This window comes from Oncorhynchus tshawytscha, linkage group LG10 (assembly GCF_018296145.1).
Source record: "Oncorhynchus tshawytscha isolate Ot180627B linkage group LG10, Otsh_v2.0, whole genome shotgun sequence".
Taxonomy (NCBI): Eukaryota; Metazoa; Chordata; class Actinopteri; order Salmoniformes; family Salmonidae; genus Oncorhynchus; species Oncorhynchus tshawytscha.
Window position 1 is genome coordinate 29831153 of NC_056438.1, and position 23034 is coordinate 29854186.

At 44.1% G+C, this 23034-nt stretch overlaps 1 protein-coding gene across 8 annotated transcripts in view; it reads left to right on the plus strand.

Moving 5' to 3' along the window:
• The window catches only part of ank2b (ankyrin 2b, neuronal), a 250751-nt gene that overhangs the window by 79165 nt on the left and 148552 nt on the right, over window positions 1-23034 (plus strand). The window lies entirely within an intron of this gene.

The following is a 23034-nucleotide window of genomic DNA, read 5'->3' on the forward strand; positions in this document are numbered from 1 at the left end:
TGTCTGTGTGTCTGTGTATGTGTGTGTGGCTGGTCTCTCCTGCAGGAAAACTGTTGGAGAAGTGCTGATAAGGGTTTTCTCTCTGTTTATTGCTGCCTTATCCCCCTAGGAGCCTTCTCTCTCTCCTATCTCTTCTCTCTCCTCTCTCTAGGGTTGGGTGATATGGCCAAAATATTATACCACGGTATTTTTATTTATTTTTGACAGTATTTGATAGTATTTTATTTTTTCGACTAATAAAAGTGCTTAATGAGTAACGCGTGACGCTAGGGTGGCAGCATACATTCTAACTGATTTCAATGGGTCTCTCTACATTCTGATTGTTTTATACTGTTCAATTAAACTTCAACCAACAATCACTTTCTGCATATCCTGCACCTATTTGAGATCATTTCCACATTGCCACATAGGGCTGCACGATATGGGCAAAAAATGTAGGCCTTATTTTTAACCAAATATTGCGATTGCAATTTGACTTGAGATTTAGATCAAAACACTTCAACTGTTGGAATCATGGAAAAATAATGATTATTCTAATTCTATAGTTAGAAGATAATAGTGGGCACTTTGAATGCAGTGTTGTTCGACATGTCAACGAATGAAAATGCCAGGGAGGAGTTATTGTGACAGGATAGGAACCAAAGTGTTGGTCAGTGATTCCTAGGGGGCCCTATAATCTTTGGCTGCATTAAATGTTTTCTCTTAGCTAGTTTATCTAGCTAACATATTCATGCTTTGCCTATTCCTATTTGATTTAGAAGATACTGTTGCATGTGCTGCATTGACAATGGAGACTGAACGCAAGTGTCTCATGGCCGAGCAACAACAAATGCGCTCCTTGCGTGACAGGGGGCGGGGCTAAGCCTGTGTGGAAAGTGACATGAAGAGAGAGATCAAGTATAAAACTATAAAAATGGACGTTGCACTTGGTATCACATTTAACAAACAAAACATTAAAATACTGTTACTGAAAGTAAAGTAGAAACCCAAACTGGTGCGTGCATCAATACTGGTATATAGTAAAATACAGTATACCACCCAGCCCTACCTCTCTCTCTCTCTCTCTTGCTCTCTCACACTCTATCTCTCTCGCTCTCTCTCTCTGTCGCTCTTGCTCTCTCTGTCGCTCTCTCTCTCTCTCTCTCTCGCTCTCTCGCTCTCCCTCACTCTCACTTTTGCTCTCACTCTCTCTCTTTCTCTGTCTGTCTGTCGCTCTCTCGCTCTCTCTCTCTCTCATTCTCTCTAAGCTAACTGTTTCATATGGTTTCATCCTTCTTCCCTGCTGTGAAGAAGCTAACTTTATGACGAGAGATGGCTTCATGGAGATTAGTTGTATTACAGTTTTTCACAATTGCTAAAACACTAAAACCCATTGGCTGAACAAAGTTCTCAGTTGCCTGGACTCATTTAGCTAATTATGCAGTCTGTTGTCAATACCTTAAACCATTTCACATGATAAAACCCAATTTGCAGATCTCACTTAGACTTTTCAGCAAAACTCTAAACACATTCTCATTCTCTAAACACATTCTGCACTCTAATGCACATGTCATCCATACTGGTAAACACAAGTGGCAACAATCAAATACAAATAGAGAACATATGTCATTGATTGAACACAACCACTCAAAATGTATTTAACCTGTTTCAAATGATGCGACACAACCAATATAAGCCAGTTCAGAGAGCAAACAGGTTGTTGAAGGTGGGAAGGAGAACGTCTGAGAATGGATACTGTAGTACAGTGCATGTATGTGCATGTATGTATACTGTACAATGGATGAATTGTCTGGCCCTGAACATTGTGCTTTCCATTTATTAACAGTACTGACTGCTCAATAGATTTTGACTGGTTGCAGATTCATATCAACAAAGAACAAGAATTACAGTATCACAGAGACAAAGGACAAGTTTGTGAGATGCAGGGTACAGTACTGTAAAAATAGGGGTACAAGGAGGAGGAAGAACAAAAAAACAAAATTGCAAAGAGCAAAGCAGAGTAGTAATTTCTGATCAATTTTGAGCTACTATGATAGAACATGTTTTCTTCCATCAAAGGACAATGACGGAACAATATGAATATTTTTTTTTATTAAAAATGTGCTTCTCCCTGAGAATTGTATGTTTTGAACAATGTGTTTTCTATTTTTTGGCGTATTGTTTACTGACTGCTTGAGAGTGTATATCATTTTGATCACTTTGTTTATGATTTGAGAGCAGTGTTTGATTTTGAACACAGGTAAAACTGTTTTGAGGCGAATGTTTCATTTTGCAAGTAGTGCTTGAAGAGTAGTGCTTGAAGAGTAGTGCTTGAAGAGTAGTGCTTGAAGAGTAGTGCTTGAAGAGTAGTGCTTGAAGATGAGGTTTTGTGTTTAATGTTTTCAGGAAATGGAGCAACGTTTCAGAAATTGTGTTTTAGCAATTGAGAAAAACTGTATTAGCATCTTCTCTCTTCCTTATGGCTATGTCAATGTGAGCTCCTCCCTACTATCTTTCACCCATTAGTTGGTTTATTAAAGAGGAATGGTCTCTCTCTCGCTCTCGCTCTCTCTCTCTCTCTCTCTCTCTCGCTCTCTCTCTCTACAGATGTAGGATCTTCATTTGAGCCAGTTTGCTACAGCAGGAAAATATTCCTGCAGCAGCAGGAAATGGGAATTATTATGTGGATTATATTAATGGACATTTTTAGAAGGGGTTGATACATTTTTTGTTACGGCAAATCAAGTGTGCATTGCATTTCCTGCATAGGCGTGATCAGATTGAGATCCTACATTGGTATCTCTATCTCTCTCTGTCTATCTCTTACTCACACAAACTCTCTCTTGCTCTCCCTATCTCTCTCTCCGTCTCTGCCGTAGCTCAGGCTCACACCCACAGGCTAGAGGATGGACCGGAGGGGGAGAAAAGCCAAATCAGATTTAGGTGTAGCCCTTTTTAAAGGAGCTACATGGATTTTATGTAGAGTTTAAACGGGTGGTGGTGGTGGAATCACGTTAAAGCTGAATGTAAAACATTTGGTTGCAGATTTTTTCCCTTCTCTGTGGAACTCGGGCAGTTGGGGGATTAGGAATCAATGTTTAAATTATTGATACATCCCCTACCCCCCTCTGTCCCTCCATCTCCTCCTCCTCCTCCTTCTCCCCCCTCCCTCCCTCCCAGCGGTACCTATCGGAAGTTGACATCAAAGTCACCGCAGTTGTTTAGCAGTGCGAGTTCTTGGCTCTCCTGTGTCGATGCCTTTGAAGTACAGTACTCTAATCTCAACTTTTCATTTCTCCAATTACAGCTTTACCTTCTGATTGATTTCCTGTCTTTGAAATACCCTTGCTGGCCTAAAGGCCCTGGGAACTGTACAATAGCACGCTCGCTCACACACACACACACACACACATGCACGCACGCACGCATGCACACTGATGAAGGTCGGTGTCCTTTTCTGATGAGTACAGTGTGAGCTCAGGGTCTGGCTGCTGTCCTGCTCTCCTACTCCTGTACTGCTGTATCTGTGGATTGTGTCAGTGGAAAGAAACAACGCTCGGGGATTTTGACCCCTGTTCGTCCCCGTGTCTATAAACAGACACTCATATGCTCCTTTTAATATCAGGATTATGGTTAGAAAATGAATGTGTTTGTTTTCAAGAGGGTAGCCAGTCAACACTGTGATCTCCAGTCGATATCACTCTGTTACCCCCGACTCCCTCTGATCGACTTGTCAATTCATAATTAAGTAAACATAGCTAATACATCTACTGAAGATATCATTTATCTTCAAAATCTCATCCTAAACAACATAACTAAGATCTGAGGGTAGAAATGAATGATATTAATAATAAAGTCCAATTAGCTACCTGATTGGCTCAGTGTCACCAGCTATCCAGGTGCATGGAGCCATTAGCAGACGTCGCCTCGGGGCATCATCACTATTAAAAGTGTTAACAGCTGCTGTGAATTCTATCTGAGAGCTAGTGGGAGGCAATCTTCCTCAGATATCTCACTTAAAGCAAGTATCTTATGAAATAGGGCCCTGAGTTTTTCCTGACCATGTGAACTGACCAGGAAAGGTCACGTGCACAAGAAAAACTCACAGCCCTTTCTATTAGATTTGAATCTAATATAAACAAAGAACAACAAAAGTTGTCACCAGATACAAAGCCAATCATAATAAATATGGACTCCCCAGTGGTTGGAAATTGGAAAGTGAGATACAGTGGCTTGTGAAAGTATTCACCCCCTTGGCATTTTTTCTATTTTGTTGCCTTACAACCTGGAATTAAAATATATCATTTGATTTACACAACATGCCTACCACTTTGAAGATGCAACATATTTGTTTATTGTGAAACACACAAGAAATAAGACAAAAAAAACAGAAAAACTTGAGCGAGCATAACTATTCATCCCCCCCAAGTCAATACTTTGTAGAGCCACCTTTTGCAGCAATTACAGCTGCAAGTCTCTTGTCTCTATAAGCTTGGCACATCTTTCCACTTGGATGATTTCCCATTCTTCAAGGCCAAACTGCTCCAGCTCCTTCAAGTTGGATGGGTTCCGCTGGTGTACAGCAATCTTTAAGTCATACCACAGATTCTCAATTGGATTGACGTCTGGGTATTGACTAGGCCATTCCAAGACATTTAAATGTTTCCCCTTAAACCACTCGAGCGTTGCTTTAGCAGTATGCTTAGGGTCATTGTCCTGCTGGAAGGTGAACCTCCGTCCCAGTCTTAAATCTCTGGAAGACTGAAACAGGTTTCCCTCAATAATTTCCCTGTATTTTGCACCATCTAATATCTAACAAGTAATCTGACAATTCCCCAACAACTACCTAATACACACACATCTAAAGGGGTGAATGAGAATATGTACATGTAAATATATGGATGGCATAGGCAAGGTGCAGTGGATGGAATAAAATACAGTATATACATGTGATATGAGTAATGTAAGATATGTAAACATTATTAAAGTTGCATTATTTAGAGTGCATTGTTTAAAGTGACTAGTGATTTGGTCCCAATGTAGGCAGCAGCCTCTCTGAGTCAGTAATTGCTGTTTAGCAGTCTGATGGCCTTGAGATAGAAGCTGTTTGGAGAACTCCTTGGTCTTCATGGTGCCGCTTGCTTGGTGGTGCCCCTTGCTTAGTGGTGTTGCAGACTCTGGGGCCTTTCAGAACAGGCGTATATATACTGAGATCATGTGACGGATCATGCAACGCTTAGATTGCACACAGGTGGACTTTATTTAACTGATTATGTGACTTCTGAAGGTAATTGGTGGCACCAGATCTTATTTAGGGGCTTCATAGCAAAGGGGGTGAACACATACGTACGCACCACTTTTCTGTTTAAAACAATAAAAACAATTTAACAAGTCATTTTTTTTCATCTCACTTCACCAATTTGGACTCTTTTGTGTGTGTCCATTGAATGAAATCCAAATAAAAATCTATTTCAATTACAGGTTGTAATGCAACAAAATAGGAAAAATGCCACGGGGGATGAATACTTTTGCAAGGCACTGTATCGCAGAGTTGGCGCCAAGACTGCCCTCGCAGAATTACTGGGTCGCTTGAGTGTCCGCTTTGTTTTTCAGAGGAATAACTCTCCGGACAATTTGGCGGCGTGATACGGAGGATGGGCTTCACAGAACTAACTGGCCTTCAGGTGTTCTTGTTCACCACTCATCCTCACCGGTTAAAAGCAGTGAAGAGAAAGTGATGGTTTCCTTTACGTCTCTACATGCTCTCTGTGTTCAGTAGTCTGCAACTTTACAACCTTACTGCCTCCATTGTAAAGAGCAATGCAATATGATTATGCTCCATTGGCCCGTAACGGGCCCCCGCGTACATGTGTGTGTGTTCGTGACTCAGTAGCCTCATCGAGAAACGAAAACGGGAAGCCTTGGGAAGCTCATCGCAGAACAAATTGTTAAAGAGTAGTGGGGACCCGGTGTAAACCAGTGACGCCTCGCAACATGTCAAACCTTGTGCCTTGCTTGTGCGGAGCTCCAATAGTGCTCACGAGATTAGTGTCGTAGGTACAACAGTGCGTGAGGGTGGCTGGGAAATCTATTTGGTGTATACAGCACACTTCAGGCAAAACATAACTCCCTTTTTCCTACAGGGTTTCTTCCATTTTTTTGCAATGTTGCAAGCTAGCTAGACATGTGGGGTAGTGCTAGACATTGTGTCCCCTCGGTCGAAAGCCTGATAGCTGAAGCAGGGTTAGGAGTTGGGAGCTTTGACTCCTGACTTACATTGATGAGACGATGGCATCAGCTCATCAGCTTCTCTCTCTCTGTGTGTGTGTGTGTGTGTTTGTGCGTGTGTATGTATGTGTGTGTGTGTGTGTGTGCGTGTGTATGTGAGTGTTTGCGTGTGTTGCTCCATTGACCCTCCCACGCGGTCTCTCTTCAGAACCTCCGGGCGACAAAAACACAGATGGGCGATAGCAACGGCACTCAGGCGTCACCATGGCAACCATGAACCATAATGCCACAAAGGTCCCTTTGCTAATGGCATGTCATATACTCTACAAAGGCCAGTTTCGAAGTGCAATTAGTACATTATAGTGGTCATTGTTTTGCTGATTGGGGTCCTGTTTTCAAGATTCCCATTTATGTAGATTCACATTCTCCTTACCTCAACAGACGTACACAGACATGGTCAGTACAGACGCTGACCAATAATTGAAATGACCACGCTTTAACAATTAACAGTACATACCTTAAAGTAAATTGAACTCAAGCAAAGCAAAGCAACATGATTTCTTCTCTCTGTGGTGTCGGAGGGAGACTGGCATTGTTGCCGCTGCTAGGCAGGGCGGGGCCGATCCCTGGAAAGCTATAATTCCCTCAGTGGATGTGGTCCTGCCTTGATTGGAGATGGAGAGAAGGGAAGAGGGATTGGTGAGAGAGAAATAAAGGAGGGAATTTCATTATATACAGTAAACGGATACCTAGAGACCAATATGTCTAGTGGGAAAGAAACATTTTTGGAAGACATTTTAGGCAATGTGAGAGAGTGTGTGTGTGTGTGTGTGTGTGTGTGCGCGCTCATCTGTTTGTCTGGAATAATCTCTTGTTCAATCAAATGAGAGGATCTAGCATTAGCACTCTGCCCCGCCCTGCTCTCCTGCTCTCCCTCTCTTATCTAGCCGCAAACATCCCTCGCACCTCTAGCCCAGCAGAGGGATGCTACCGTCTATTGACAGAGAGAGGGGACAAAGGGAGAGAGGCAGAGAAAGAGAGAGTGAAGAAAGGGTAAAGAAAAGGTAAGAAGAACCAACGTGCCAACAGGCAGACAGACAAGAAAATAGATGAAGATATAATGAAGAGAATGAGAGCGAGAGAGAGTGTGAGCCGTCGGGTGGGGAGGGTCTCCGCTCTGTTTACTCCCTGTCTGCTGCGCGAGGCCGCGGCGGGGGGCTGTTGGTGGAGGCTGCCAGAAAGTGTGGTTTACGAGAGGTCTCGAAGTATAATAAAGACCATCAATGTCTCTGCTCCATAGAATACCCAGTGACCGAGCCCATCATAACAGCCTACCACTGAGGGGAGTGGGACAGCATTGTTTTTAAAGTGCTGCTTCATCAGCTAGCTTTGCTCTCCAACTCTGTGATTGTGGACACAAAAAGCTGTGCTACTGCACGTTGATAAGTGACGCCTGAATCGTATTTGGCAGCTCACTAGCTTATTAGCTAAATATGTAATGGTTACAGGGTATCAATGGGACTGTGAATAATGTACAGCAGAGATTGGTGTCAATTTCACCTCAATAAATATTTCCCAGTAAGAATGAATAAAGCATTGCCAGAGGCTGCATCCCAAATGACTCAGTATTTTGACCCAGGGCCCATAGGGTCAAAACAAGTGCATGATATAGGGAATAGGGTGCCATTTTGAACTCAGCCAGAGAATGACATCCATAAAGCGACACTTGTGTGCCGTAGCTACTAGCAAGAGTAAATATGGAAGTGCTTACTTACATTGACCTCTAATGAGCGCTTTGCCTTCCTCCTGACTGTGATGCTGACAGTGTGACCAGTCAGTGTTAATTATGGATGAAGGGGATATATCCATTAGTAATGCCTGGGGAACCAGGGGTGCTGCTCCAGATCGATTTGCGGTTCTCTGGTTCAGGTAACGTTTGGTGTTTTGGACCGAAGCTACTGGGAGGTACTGGTCAAAATGCTGAGGACTGCAAGAGTGCTGGGACCTGTTTGTGTCCTCGAAGGTGAACACGATTTGGTTGAGATGATTTGGTTCCCCTCTTATGAAGCTTAAATGAAGCTCTGACGAAGCTGTTTTCAGAGGGTTGGTAGTGTGTTTTGTGTGTGCGCACATGTCTGTGTGCGTGGGTGCATGTTTATTTTCTGTGAATGTTCGTGTGTGTGTGTTTTCTGTGAGTGTTCATGTGTGTGTGTGCATATGTGTGTGTGTGCATATGTGTGTGTGTCTTTGTGTGTGTGGTGGATTAATGTGTAACGTTAATATGTGTGTATTGTTCTCTCTCTCTCTCTCTCTGTGGGTGGTTTAATCCAGAAGTAGTATTTTTTTTAACCTCTGTTCCTCAAATATTGTCACTGTGGCAGGTTAATTTGGTAACCACTGTTTGCATCTGTCTCTCTCGCTACTTCTATCCTCCTTTGTTCTCATACCCTCTCTCCCTCACATTTTCTCTTTCTTTGTTTCCCTCTCTGTCTCTCTGTCTCTCTCTCTCTCTCTCTCTCTCCTGGCGAAGAAAGTTATGCTTTCTAACGTGCCACCATTTGTTAGAGATGAACTGTTAGAGCGAGAGTTATCTCGTCACGGTCAAATCGTATCTACAATAGAGAAGGTTCTTTTTGGATGCAAATCTCCGTTGTTGAAACATGTCGTGTCTCATAGGAGGCAAGTGCATATGATTTAAAAAAAGGAAGGAGATGAACTGAATTTAGCGTTTAGTTTTAGGATTGATGGATTTGATTGTCTTCTATGCATCTACTGAATCAATGAAATGTTTTGGATGTGGAAGAGAGGGGCATTTGGTGCGTAATTGTCCCGAGAATGAGCGAGCTGAGCCTGGTAGTAGCTTTAGTGTGGGTGCAAATAATACACCACCGCGAAGGGATGAAAATAATACGGGTGCAGGGAAAGAGAGAAGGTGGGCAGATGTGGTTGGAAAAGTAGGAGAGGAAGGCAGTGTGAATACGGGGGTAATTGTGGTAGATCAGAACAAAGAGGGAGGGGAAACAGTAGGTGAGATTGCGACTGCCGTCGCTGAGGTGGTGCTGGAAAATGAAATTGGAAGAGGAGATTGAAATAACGGAAAAGGAAGTGGATGTTTTCAAAATACCGAGGAGTAAAAGGAAGAATTTAAGGGGTAGTGAAGGGTCTAATTCTAAGAGAAAGGTAGAGAGTGATAAATCAGCTGAAGATGAACAAGTTGTAGAGATGGTGGAGTATTCTTCTGGGGAGGATAGCGAGAGTGAGTCATCTGACGCGTCACAACAATATAGTGAGATAAATGGGGTGGAAGGGAGGTATGGGATCGAGAGGATACGTCAATTTCTGAAGTTGACAAAAGGGAAGAAATATATGCAGGATTACAATGTAACTGATTTTTTCCCTGAACGTGAATTGTTTATTGAATCAGCAAAGTTTCTGATGCCAAAAATTACAGGGGAAGTTTGAAAAGCCCTGAAATTGCTAGACTCAAGAAAGTGGTCACGAGAGTGATGAGTGATGTAAATTCTAAAGAAAATGAAAGAGTTCAGTTGCAGTTTTAATTCTGTAAAGAGATGTGGTAGCTGTATCTTCCTCTGTATATTTTTTTAAATCCATGAGCAGTTTTAAGATCTCTTCTTTAAATGTAAATGGGGCAAGAGATGTTAAAAAAAGAGACATGGTGTATGAGTTAATTAAGGGAAGTGGGAAGTGGGAAGTGGGAAAGGGAAGTGACATCATTTTTCTACAAGAAACTCATAGTAATTTGGAAAATGAAGTTATGTGGCAACAGGAGTGGGGGGGACAGTGGTGTGTAGTCATAAAAACTCAAAAAGTGGGGGTGTGGTTATCTTGTTCTCAAAAGGGTTTTTGCCTTTGTCATATGAGGTTGAAGAGATAGTTGAGGGGAGGTTATTAAAAGTTAGAGCAAGGTATGAAAACATCACTATGTGTCTGATAAATGTATATGCCCCAGTGGTGACAGTTGAGAGGGTATGTTTTTTAGAGACATTATCAAATACAATTGAGAAATGTAACAAAGAAGATTATTTGTTTATTGCTGGGGATTTTAATGTGAACCTCATATAGCCTCAGAGAACATCATCTCTATGGCCAGGTTAGATAGGTTTTATGTTTTTGAGCATCAATCTCAGGTCTGTAAATCAAGTGTGATAACCCCAGTGGGATTTTCTGATCATTGTTTAATAACAGAGGTGGTGTTCATTAATGATGTAAAACCCAAAAGCGCATACTGGCATTTTAATATAACTTTATTGAGTGATGCTCACTTCAGGAACTGTTTCAGGTTTTTTTGGGAGAGGTGGAGGTCTCAAAAGGCCAGTTTTGTATCCCTTCAACAATGGTGGGATATAGGGAAAATCCAGATTCAACAATTTTGTAATCAATACACGAGGAATGTCACCAAGGATATCACCAGATCAATGAAAGCCCTAGAGATTGAAATAGTGGAACTCATGACGTTGGTTGAGACCACAGGAGATCGAGGCCATACTCAGGTCCTCAAGAGGAGAAAAGCTGCATTGGCAGACCTGCTGGGTATCAGAGCACAGGGGGCACTGGTGAGAAGTACATTTCAGGGAATATCTGAAATGGATGCCTCATCCAAATTTTTCTTTGGTTTAGAGAAAAAGAATGGACAAAGAAAAATTATTCATTGTCTCAAATCAGCTGTTGGACAAGAGCTCACTAGCCCTAGTGAAATTAGAAAGAGGGCAGTAGAGTTCTATGCTGAGCTCTACAAGTGTGAATATAAAGAGGACAAAACAGTGACACAGCAGTTCTTTGATGGGCTCCCAAAGGTGGATGCAGAAGCTCAGGTTGAGCTTGAGCAACCATTGTCTTTGCAGGATTTATACACTGCATTAAAAGGAATGGAAAATGGAAGGGCACCAGGCATTGATGGGCTTCCCGTTGATTTTTTAAAGTCTTTTTGGGCTATGTTGGGAGAGGATTGGTTAGAAGTAGCTAATGATAGTTTAACCGGAGGGTTACTACCAATAAGCTGCAGAAGGGCTGTCCTCACCCTACTGGCCAAAAAGGGTGACCCGAGGGAGGTGAAGAACTGGAGGCCGGTGGCTTTATTGTGCACTGATTATAAGATATTGTCAAAGGCTTTGTCCAACAGGCTGAGGGAGGTGATGGGGCAAATCATACATACGGATCAGTCCTACTGTGTTCCTGGCAGGCAGATAGGGGATAACATTTCTCTGATTCGTGATTTTTTGGACGTCTCTAGGGCTATTGGGTTGGATGCTGGTCTAATTTCAATTGACCGAGTTGAACATCAATATTTATGGCACACGTTTGAGGCGTTTGGGTTCAGCTCTGGTTTTATTGCCATGATAAAGGTGATATATGGTGACATTGAAAGTGTATTGAAAGTTAACGGTGGTTTGAGTGCTCCTTTTAAAGTGTGTAGAGGTATTAGGCAGGGATGTTCTATGTCAGGGATGTTATATGCCATTGCTATAGAGCCACTACTAAATAGCATTAGAAGTCGCATTGCAGGGGTGTGCCTTTCAGAGGATATTCCTCCTATTCGTCTCTCAGCCTATGCTGATGATGTAGTTGTGCTAGTGAAAAATCAAGCGGAGGTGGATAGCTTGAGTCTAATGGTTGATCGTTTTAGGGGAATATCCTCTGCAAAGGTAAATTGGGAAAAGAGTTGTGCTTTACAGATTGGAGAATGGTCTGGAGGGATCATGGCTTTGCCAGGGGGGCTAGAATGGTGTAAGGGAGGTTTTAAGTATCTTGGAGTGTACCTAGGAGATGAGGGGACTATGGAAAAGAATTGGAGTGGGGTGGTTGAAATGGTGGAAGGGAGGATGAGGAGATGGCGTTGGTTATTATCTCGTATGTCATATAGGGGGCACACTATTATAGTTAACAATGTGATTGCCTCTGCACTGTGGCATCGGTTGTCAGTTTTAGGACCACCATCTGGCCTTCTGGCTAAGATACAGGCAATTATTGTGGATTTCTTTTGGGATAAATATCACTGGGTTCCACAAAGTGTTTTGTATTTGTCAAAAGAGGAGGGGGGACAAGGTCTTGTACATCTTGCTAGTAGGGCTGCTGCTTTCCGGTTTCAGTTTATTCAAAGGTTGCTTTATGGACCGGAAAATGTGGTGTGGAGAGGGGTGGCAGGTCTTATATTACAGCGGGTTGGAGGATTAGGTTTAAAGAAGGCTTTATTTCTGGTTGATAGTAGCCAGACTTCTAGGGAGGGAGTACCTCCGTTTTACAGAGGCCTTCTCAGAGTGTGGAGCATAATGAAGGTGTCCAGATGAACTTCAGCGGAGTCAGTGCATTGGCTGTTGGAGGAACCTCTGGTGTATGGGGCAAGACTGGATTGTACAACTGCAGCTGTTCCACATTTCTCCAAGATTCTGGTGAAGGGGAAAATCATCACCTTAAGACAGTTAATGGCCATGGCTGGGCCCGCCTTAATGGATGGAAGACGGGTGGCAGAACATTTGGGGATGAGGTCGGAAAGGATTGTCGGACAAATGCTGGGGAGCTGTAGGAAGGCTCTGTCAGCGGAAGAATGGGGTATGCTTAGTAGCTACAAGAAGAAGGTGCAAGATGAAGACGTCTCATTTCCAAAACTAGGGATTACACCAAATATCCCAGAGTCAGAAAGAAATGCGTTATTGCTGGATTTGAGAGGGTTGGAGGAGGTGGGTTTGGATGAGGTGAATGGGAAGGACTTGTATAGGGGGTGTGTCAAGGTGTTGAATAAAGATAAATTGAAAAATAGAAAAGACACTCCATGGAGGGTAAAATTGGGCATTGATGACAAGGTAAAGCCAGCATGGAGAGCACTGTACAAGCCACCGTTACAAAAGGGTACTGGTGATATGCAATGGAGGGTTTTACATGGCATCATTGCAGTTAATGCTTTTGTATCTGTTATTAACTCAGATGTTAGAGATGGATGTCCTTTTTGTAATATAAGAGAAACCATTTTTCACTGTTTTATGGAGTGTGAGAGGATAAAACCTCTATTGGAAATGCTGGAATCTTTGTTTAAAGCTGTAGGGGAGTTTTTCAATAACACTGTTTTTATTTTGGGGTTTCAATATAGTAAACAACAGAAAAGAAAATGTCAAATGTTAAATTTTATTTTGGGACAAGCTAAGATGTCAATTTTTCTGAGTAGGAAACATAAGATAGAAACGGGATATGGGCAGGATGTAAGATGTGTTTTTAAAGGATTAGTGAAAGCAAGAATAAATGTAGATTTTGAGTTCTTTTCAGCTGTAAAAGATCTCCTATTATTTGAGGAGAAGTGGGCCTACGAAGGAGCGCTTTGTTTTGTAGAGGAGGGGAAATTATTTTTTGCTGATGAAATAAGTTGAATGTATATGTTATGTATTTATTTTTGTTTAGGAATTACAAAATTTATGTTAACACTTGAGTAAAAAATAAAGGTTTTATAAAAACTCAAACTCTCTCTCTGTCTCTCCCTCTCTCTCTCTCTCTCTCTCTGTCTCTCTCTCTCTCTCTGTCTCTCTCTCTCTCTGTCTCTCTGTCTCTCTCTCTCCCTCTCTCTCTGTCTCTCTGTCTCTCTCTGTCTCTGTCTCTCTCTCTCTCTCTCTCTGTCTCTGTCTCTCTCCCTCTCTCTCTGTCTCTCTCTCCTCTCTCTCTCTCTCTCTCTCTCTCTGTCTCTCTCTCTCTCTCTCTCCCTCTCTCTCTCTCTCTGTGTCTCTCCCCCTCTCTCTCTCTCTGTGTATCTCTCTCTCTGTCTCTCTGTCTCTCTCTCTCCCTCTCCCTCTCTCTCTGTCTCTCTCTCTCTCTCCCTCTCTCTCTCTCTCTCTCTCTGTAATTCTGTTATCACTCCCCATCCGTTTCCCTGTTGCTACTTCTGTATTGCTTTATTTCTCTGTCGTGTTACCACTCCCTTTCTCAATCCGCCTCTCGCATTTCTTCACATGTTTATCCCTCTGTTTTGAGCTTGTGTCTCCAGTCTCTCCGTCCTGTTCCTTTGGCAAGTTTCCTCTCTTCACATGCCAGATAGTTCCATCAAGAGTAGTCATACGCTCCTCAGGAGGGAGGACTTGAGAGAAGGATCCTGTCATATAACTGGTTGGAAAGATATGAATAGTTTCTTTCCAAAACGCTATATATCCATTTTCACAAATGTTGGTAAATGAGCTTTTATTGTTTTACGAAATGAAGGTATTTGCTGTTTTTTTCTTCCATTATCTAATCCAACCTGATCTCATTGTTTCCCTTCGGAATTTTCCATATTTATCTGATTTTTGACCCATTCAATTCTGTGTGGTTTCAGGGTTAAAACACAAGCAACTCTCAATGGGTTAAGTTTAGGTATTAATTATGAGGGCTTAAGGGTTAGGGTTAGGCTTAAAACAAAAGAATAGAAAATAATGCGCCGTTTCCAAAGTATGGTCAAGTACTCTCCCTGCTTGCTAGAGAATTGTGAACTGCGTGGCGCAGTGATCTAAGCAGTGCTAAAATAAACACATTTTCATACACATCGAAAAATCCCTGAGGAAAAAACGCAAATGTGAAGAAAAAAAAAACGGTAGGGTTCAGGGTTTTGGAAAGAAACTGTTCACGTGGAGAAAAGCAATCAGTGATATGAGTCAAATAGCTTGAGTCAAATATAATTGAATTGAGTATTTCTCCCCCCCCCCAGTGCTGTTCTCTGTCTTAAAGCCTTGAGCTGGAAACTGAGTTGATTTAGATTGTTTACAGATGAAATAAAACATGTACATGTTACCTGTAATTGGACATGAGATCATGAAGAGTTTACTTAATGTTGTTGCTTCAACCTCTGACTCACAGCACACACACACACACCTCCTCAGGACATCACTACAGCACAATTACATCTTGAAATAGTAGTGTGAGTGTGTGTGCGTGTGGCTTAAAAACCTAATCCTGAAAGCACATACAATCCCATTTAAGGTTGTCACGATACCACAATACCTGATTGTCCTTGGCAGAAAAGGAAAACACAAAAGCAGACTAAACTCTTTGGTCCTTTGAAAAACCAACTGCATGTCAAATATTGTCTGCTAAGAAACATGAGATTCTGGGTGACGACACAAGACTGCTTGTTTCCAACATTAGGACTGTTTTCCTCAGGACATTTAGTCCGCTTCATGTTTTGGTTTTCGTGCCGCGATACCTCGGAGTACGGCGACGACCCTAATCCCGTTAACTCGACCGGATCTAAGTGTGTGGGTGTCATTTCAGCTGAATAGCCGAGTGTAAGTGGGTTTTCTTATTAGCTTGCCCCTCATTTCCTGGTAAATAAAGTATGCCTCTGGGACTGAGTACTCTGGAGGAGCTCCCAATAGAACAGAACAGGGCAGGCGAAATTAGACTGCAGTCGAAGCCCGACTCACTGGGTTGTAACTCACCCGTGGGTGTATACATCCAAAATGACTTACAGTGCCGGGCTGTGTGTGTGTGTTTTTCTCTCTCTGTGTGTGTGCCCTAAAGCATATCACCCAGGTTTTATCCGCTGTGCCCTGGCCATTATTGAGATATATGGTGTCACCACTGCGGAAAACTGAATAGAGAAATGCACAAGAGTGCCATCATACAGTAACTCAATTCTGGTTCCCCACTCCCCATTGTGTGATGGGCCAATACGGATTTTGTTGGATGCATTGAGCGCTCTCTCTCTGTCTATATTCTCCCACTGAGCTTCATGGGTATTCGTACAATTTAAGGAGAGCGTTTTCCAGAGTGGGATTCCATTCTCCCTGAATGATTCAGAGGCTTTCCCTTTTCCATATTAAATGATCAACAATCTCCTCGGAGCCATTGCAAAACACTCAGGGTAGTTACAGATCTAGGATCAGCTAACCTTTCCCAAATTCTGACCTTATTTATATGATCAGTGTTCAGACAAACCTCCATCCAGACGTTCAACGGGGAAAATGAAAGACGGGCGAAATACATCCTAATTGTTTCATCTTCAAATAGATGAAATGAACGATCATTTGTTCTTTTAAAAACAGAGCCATTAGGTGGTCTGCTGTTTGCCATTTCTCCTCGGGCTTGTAACACACAGTTGGATAACACACAGTGTGTGTGTGTGTGTGTGTGTGAGAGTGTGCCTCTCTCTCCCTTTCCAGCTCATATTATTCCATTACAGAACATCCTCAGGGCTACAACTGCACAGATGCATTCACAGACTCGAGTAGACCCCGAAGATGTACTTATTGTATAGATCTCGTAGACCTATATTTAATGAAATTCCAAGGCCACTGTTTTGATCGATCCCTACATATCTTGTGGAGGGATTTAGTGTGGGTCATAAAGCTGGTCTGGCCTGTTGATATGGCACCAGGTCATATATCCATCCTGTCCCTCTCATTACTCCACAGAAGGAATTACTGGAGCCTCTCCAGTGTTCCCTGGAAAATTGGAATTCCCGGCTCGGATTATGGACGTTCTGTAGTTAAAATGAGATCAGGACAGGACGGGGAGAGGTGAGGTGGGGTGTGTGGCAGGGGAGGGCAGGGGGAGGTGAGGTGGGTGGCAGGGGAGAGGTGAGGTGGAGTGTATGGCAGGGGAGGTGGGGTGTAGGTGGAGGTGGCAGGAGAGGTGAGGGGGTGTGTGGCAGGGGAGAGGTGAGGTGGGGTGTGTGGCAGGGGAGAGGTGAGGATGAGGTTGGCAGGGGAGAGGTGAGGTGGAGTGTATGGCAGGGGAGAGGTGGGGTGTATGGCAGGGGGAGGTGAGGTGGAGTGTATGGCAGGAAAGAGGTGAGGTGGGGTGTGTGGCAGGGGAGAGGTAAGGTGGGGTGTATGGCAGGGGAGGTGAGGTGAGGTGGTGTGTATGGCAGGAGAGGGTGAGGTGGTGTGTATGGCAGGGGAGGTGGGGGTGAGGTGGTTTGTATGGCAGGGGAGAGGTGAGGTGAGTGGTGTGTATGGCAGGGGAGAGGTGAGGTGAGTGAGGTGGTGTGTATGGCAGGGGAGAGGTGAGGTGAGGTGGTGTGTATGGCAGGGGAGAGGTGAGGTGGTGTGTGTATGGCAGGGGAGAGGTGGGTGCAGGGAGGTGGTGGGGTGTGTGGCAGGGGAGAGGTATGGCAGGAGAGAGGTGAGGTGGTGTGTATGGCAGGGGAGAGGTGAGGTGGTGTGTATGGCAGGGGGAGGTGAGGTGAGGTGGAGTGTATGGCAGGGGGAGGTGAGGTGGGGTGTGTGGCAGGGGAGAGGTGAGGATGAGGTTGGCAGGGGAGAGGTGAGGTGGAGTGTATGGCAGGGGAGAGGTGGGGTGGTGTATGGCAGGGGGAGGTGAGGTGGAGTGTATGGCAGGAGAGAGGTGAGGTGGGGTGTGTGGCAGGGGAGAGGTAAGGTGGGGTGTATGGCAGGGGAGAGGTGAGGTGAGGTGGTGTGTATGGCAGGGGAGAGGTGGGTGGTGTATGGCAGGGGAGAGGTGAGGTGGAGTGTATGGCAGGAGAGAGGTGAGGTGGTGTGTATGGCAGGGGAGAGGTGAGGTGGTGTGTATGGCAGGGGAGAGGTGAGGTGGTGTGTATGGCAGGGGAAAGGTGAGGTGGGGTGTATGGCAGGGGAAAGGTGAGGTGGTGTGTATGGCAGGGGAAAGGTGAGGTGGGGTGTATGGCAGGGGAGAGGTGAGGTGGGGTGTATGCCAGGGGAAAGGTGAGGTATACAACACATTTTCCAAAAAGTAGTAGCATTAGTCACGTAAACACAGAAATAAACAAATGGCACATTGGATTCCTAATTTTAAAAATAAGTGGTGCTTTTCTTACCGAGGAAACAAAGTTAAATAAATTACTACAGGGGGAGAGGTGAGGTGGTGTGTATGGCAGGGGAGAGGTGAGGTGGGGTGTGTGGCAGGGGAGAGGTGAGGTGGTGTGAATGGCAGGGGAGAGGTAAAGTAGGTCTGAATTGGCTTCCTCAGAAAACAGCTATTGAATAAAAAGCAAATACTTACGCTACAATTAAAGGGATATTGGGTGTTGAGATTGTTAATACAATACTATTGAGTGACAAAAGTTTAGTGGGCTACACTGACAATGTACTTTATTTTTTATTTTTTTAATGAAATGGAATACCATTCATGTGTATGGATCTGTGAGGAATATTTATGAGTAGGTAGCTTGATTTGACTGGGGGACCTGATTGGAGTTGTGACTGATTTGGACAATATTGTATAAATGGAATATTTATTGATTTCTAAGTCAGTTTGGGTGAATTATCACTAGGGCTTGATGTAGGCCTATGGTGTGTGGGCTAAACTGTGTTATAGGTGGGATGGAAGGCATAAAGAACAAAGGAAAGCCAGGGTAGAGGCGTGGAGGTGAGGATGGGTAGGAGTGTGGGGGGTTAGAAAGGGGGGAGGGGGTGAATTTTAGCCCAGTCAAGTTGAAGAAGGTGTGAAGACAGAGTGGAAGAGGGTAGGGGAGAGGTAAGGGAGGTGGTCTTCATTTTCAGCGGAGCGTTGACATCGGTAGCTAGCAGCCTCCACCCCAAATCAGGTCGTACACCCACTGTTTGATCTGTAGACAAGGAGAGAGCACAGCCAGGGTAGGATGAGAGCACGTTTAACACACTTACTTCTCTACGCCAGTAATGAATTTGTGTTTTTCTCTCTTTCTCTCACGCTCTATTTCTATTTCGACACACATCTCTGTCTCTGTTCTGCCACAACTCTATAGTTCTCACTCTCTTTTCTTCCCTAATTGGCAGAGGGGCACTCAGACGATGACGAGACCTCTACCCAGCAAGATGTATTCATACTCACTCTCCACTGTCATTTTAAGGTCAATGACCTCTGATATATCACATGGTCTCTCTCTCTCTCTCGATCTCCCTCTGCCTCTGTCTTCCCCACTGTCTTCCCCCGCCTATTAGTGCACAGATGGCCTTGGTGACATTTTTCACTGCATATCTCCTCCTGTTCATCTCCCAGTTCTTCCCAGTAATGCTTCAACATGTGATGTGCAGAGCAGCTCTCAACTGAGATGGAGACATTTGGTTAAATCATTTCTCCTTCTGTGAGGATAGAATGTGAGAATGTGATTGACAGCTGTGAGAACATATGGCTGCTCAGTACTGTGAAACGGGGGAGGGATTGATAACTTTTCATCCAATGGGGGGAACTCATTGACGTCCCCAGGGCTGACAGAGTTCCGATCTAACCAATAGCAACAGTTACCCAGCATGTTGCAGTTCTCACACGTGGCACCCCGCTAACAAACCATCTGTCCAATCAGAAAGGACTTAATCTCTCATGCCTGTTAGAGTTCTGTTTTTCGATATAATGTCATATCGGGATTGAACTGACATTCCTTATAACCTGAGAAAGAACAGTCTGATAGCCCTCATTGATAGAATCTGATGTTTGTTATTGCCATGCATGTCTAGGAAATGGACGGAGGTGACATTGACAATCACACGCATTCCTCCCCAACACCAATCACAGTGGGTCTACTTACAGCCGCTTGAGCCCTGCTTGTTTGAGTGACAGCAGCCAGAATACATTTCTCCCTTCAACATGTCCTCAAAAGACCACCACACTCTCCAATGTACAGACTAGTAGCAAAGAATATGCCTGGTTACACTGTGCCTGGTTGCACTGTGCCTGGTTGCACTGTGCCTGGTTGAACTGTGCCTGGTTGCACTGTGCCTGGTTGCACTGTGCCTGGTTGCACTGTGCCTGGTTGCACTCTGCCTGGTTGCACTGTGCCTGGTTGAACTGTGCCTGGTTGCACTGTGCCTGGTTGCACTGGTGCCTGGTTGCACTGTGCCTGGTTGCACTGTGCCTGGTTGCACTCTGCCTGGTTGCACTCTGCCTGGTTGCACTGTGCCTGGTTGCACTGTGCCTGGTTGCACTCTGCCTGGTTGCACTGTGCCTGGTTGACTGTGCCTGGTGCCTGGTTGACTGTGCCTGGTTGACTGTGCCTGGTTGACTGTGCCTGGTTGCACCCATGCAGTTCAGTGAACTATGTACATTGTGTAAGCAGCACTTAGGCCTGACTGAGTAGGAGTGATGATCTACAGCCCCCCCACCCCTATTCATTCATTATAATCTCAAATGCAAAGCTGGTCCTAGATCAGCACTCCCACTCTGAGACGCTTTATGAGTATGGGTCCTGTGCTTCACCGTGGCAGTATTAGTCCGTGGTAGGGATTACCATGGGTGTCCGGGATCCCCTCTTCACACCCCCCCAAAAAAATGACAAGACCAGGGACAGTTATTTTTATTCCCCAATGTCAGCACTAATGCAGGCCCTTAATAACATGTGCAGCATCAGATTAGCGACACATATAGTAGCACATTCTCCGACCAGGTTGTCATGGAAGCCTTTAGCCTATTGTATTTACTTTACACAAAGTAACCAGTAAATTCAGAAAGCTCCCGGATAAATGACACAGTTCATAAACACTACAGGAAACCCCTACAGTAGGCCTTTAGCCTGTAAAAGAATGTGTGCCTCTTTGAGCTGCCATTGTGAATCTTCAGAGAGTCACAAATTTGATAGGCCTACAATGCAGTTCGGGAAGTATTCAGCCCCATCGACTTCTTCCACATTTTGTTACGTTACAGCCTTATTCTAAAATGGATTAAAAATATATTTTTCCTCATCAATCTATACGTAATACCCCAAAATGACAAAGCAATAACAGGCTTTTAGAAATGTTTGCAACTAAATAAAAAAAATGGAAATATCACATTTGCACAAGTATTCAGACCCTTTGTTGAAGCACCTTTGACAGCGATTACGGTCTCGAGTCTTCTTGGGTATGTCTCTACAAGCTTGGCACGCCTGGATTTGGGGAGTTTCTCCCATTTTTCTCTGCAGATCCTATCAATCTATGTCAGGTTGGATGGGGAGCGTTGCTGCACAGCTATTTTCAGGTCCCTCCAGAGATGTTTGATCAGGTTCATGTCCAGGCTCTGGCTGGGCCACTCAAGAACATACAGAGACTTGTCCCTTTTGGCTATGTGCTTAGGCTCGTTGTCCTGTTGGAAGGTGAACCTTCACCCCAGTCTGAGGTCCTGAGCACTCTGGAGCAGGTTTTCATCAGGGATCTCCCATTACTTTGCTCCGTTCATCTCACCCTCGATCCTAACTAGTCTCCCAATCCCTGCCGCTGAAAAACATCCCCCCAGCATGATGCTGCTACCACCATGCTTCACCGTAGGGATGGTGCCAGGTTTCCTCCAGATGTAACGCTTGGCATTCAGTCCAAAGAGTTCAAACTTTGTTTCATCAGACCAGAGAATCTTGTTTCTCATGGTCTGAGAGTCCATTAGGTGCATTTTGGCAAACTGCAAGCGCACTGTCATGTACCTTTTACTGAGTAGTGGCTTCCATCTGGCCACTTTACCATAAAGGCCTGATTGGTTGAGTGCTGCAGAGACGGTTGTTATTCTGGAAGGTTCTCCCATCTCCACAAAGGAACTTTGGAGCTCTGCTAGAGTGACCATCGGGTTCTTGGTCACCATCCTGACCAAGACTCTTCTCTCCCGATTGCTCAGTTTGGCCGGGTGGCTAGCTCTAGAAAGAGTCTTCGTGGTTCCAAACTTCTTCCATTTAAGAATGATGGAGGCCACTGTGTTCTTGGGGACCTTTAATGCTGCAGACATTTTTTGGTTCCCTTCCCCAGATCTGTACCCCGACATAATCCTGTCTCAGAGCTCTACGGACAATTCCTTCGACCTCATGGCTTGGTTTTTGCTCTGACATGCACTGTCAACTGTGGGACCTTTATATAGACAGGTGTGTGCCTTTCCAAATCATGTCCAATCAATTTAATTTACCACAGGTGGACTCCAATCAAGTTGTAGAAACATCTCAAGGATGATCAATGGAAACAGGATGCACCTGAGCTCAATTACAAGCCTCATAGCAAAGGGTCTGAATACCTATGTAAATAAGGTATTTATGTTTTTTTATATTTAACAAATCTGCAAAAATGTCAAAAAATGTGTTTTCACTTTGTCCTTATGGGGTATTGTGTGTAGATTTAATGAGTATATTTATTTTTTAATAAATTTTAGAATAAGGTTGTAACGTAACAAAATGTAGAAAAAGTCAAGGGATCGGAATACTTTCCGAATGCACTGTATGCACAATTCACTTCATAGGCATCTCTGTCACAGACATGAAGTCTGTTACCAATTATATCTTCTCCTGTCCCAGAGCCTAGGCTATTTTCCAATCCAGTCCTAATCCTATTGAAACGCCAAATCCTGACTCCTGCCACTTGACAATTCCTAACTTTATTCTGTTAGGTTGCATTGTCAAAGCAAATCCCTCGCCTATCCATGTTAAAATACAAAAATGCAAAAATGCAATCTAACATTTCCCCCCACTTCTCTGCACTGTCTCGTACATGCTGCCCATATGGGAGCTTCGGTAGAGAATGTGATCAACAAACGGTATGAGAGGAGATATTTGTATTTTTTAAACAGAGTTGGTCCACCGTAAGATATCTTGATATTTAAACTATTTCCACTCTTCAGCTCCCCATTATTCATGAGCTGATCTGCCTGCATAATCATCAACAAAATTTTGCCAAAAATAGTAGGTATTCTGTCATTTGTTCTGAGGTTATCTAACAAGCTTAGCAACGTTGGTCATTTGATTTGTGTTTGTTACGAAAGTTTGAATGATTTGTCAACACTACTCGGAGTGTGCGCTGTGCGTCCTGAGTGTGCTCTGTGCGTCCTGAGTGTGCCCTGTGCGCCCTGAGTGTGCCCTGTGCGCCCTGAGTGTGCCCTGTGCGCCCTGAGTGTGCCCTGTGCGCCCTGAGTGTGCCCTGTGCGCCCTGAGTGTGCCCTGTGCATCCTGAGTGTGCC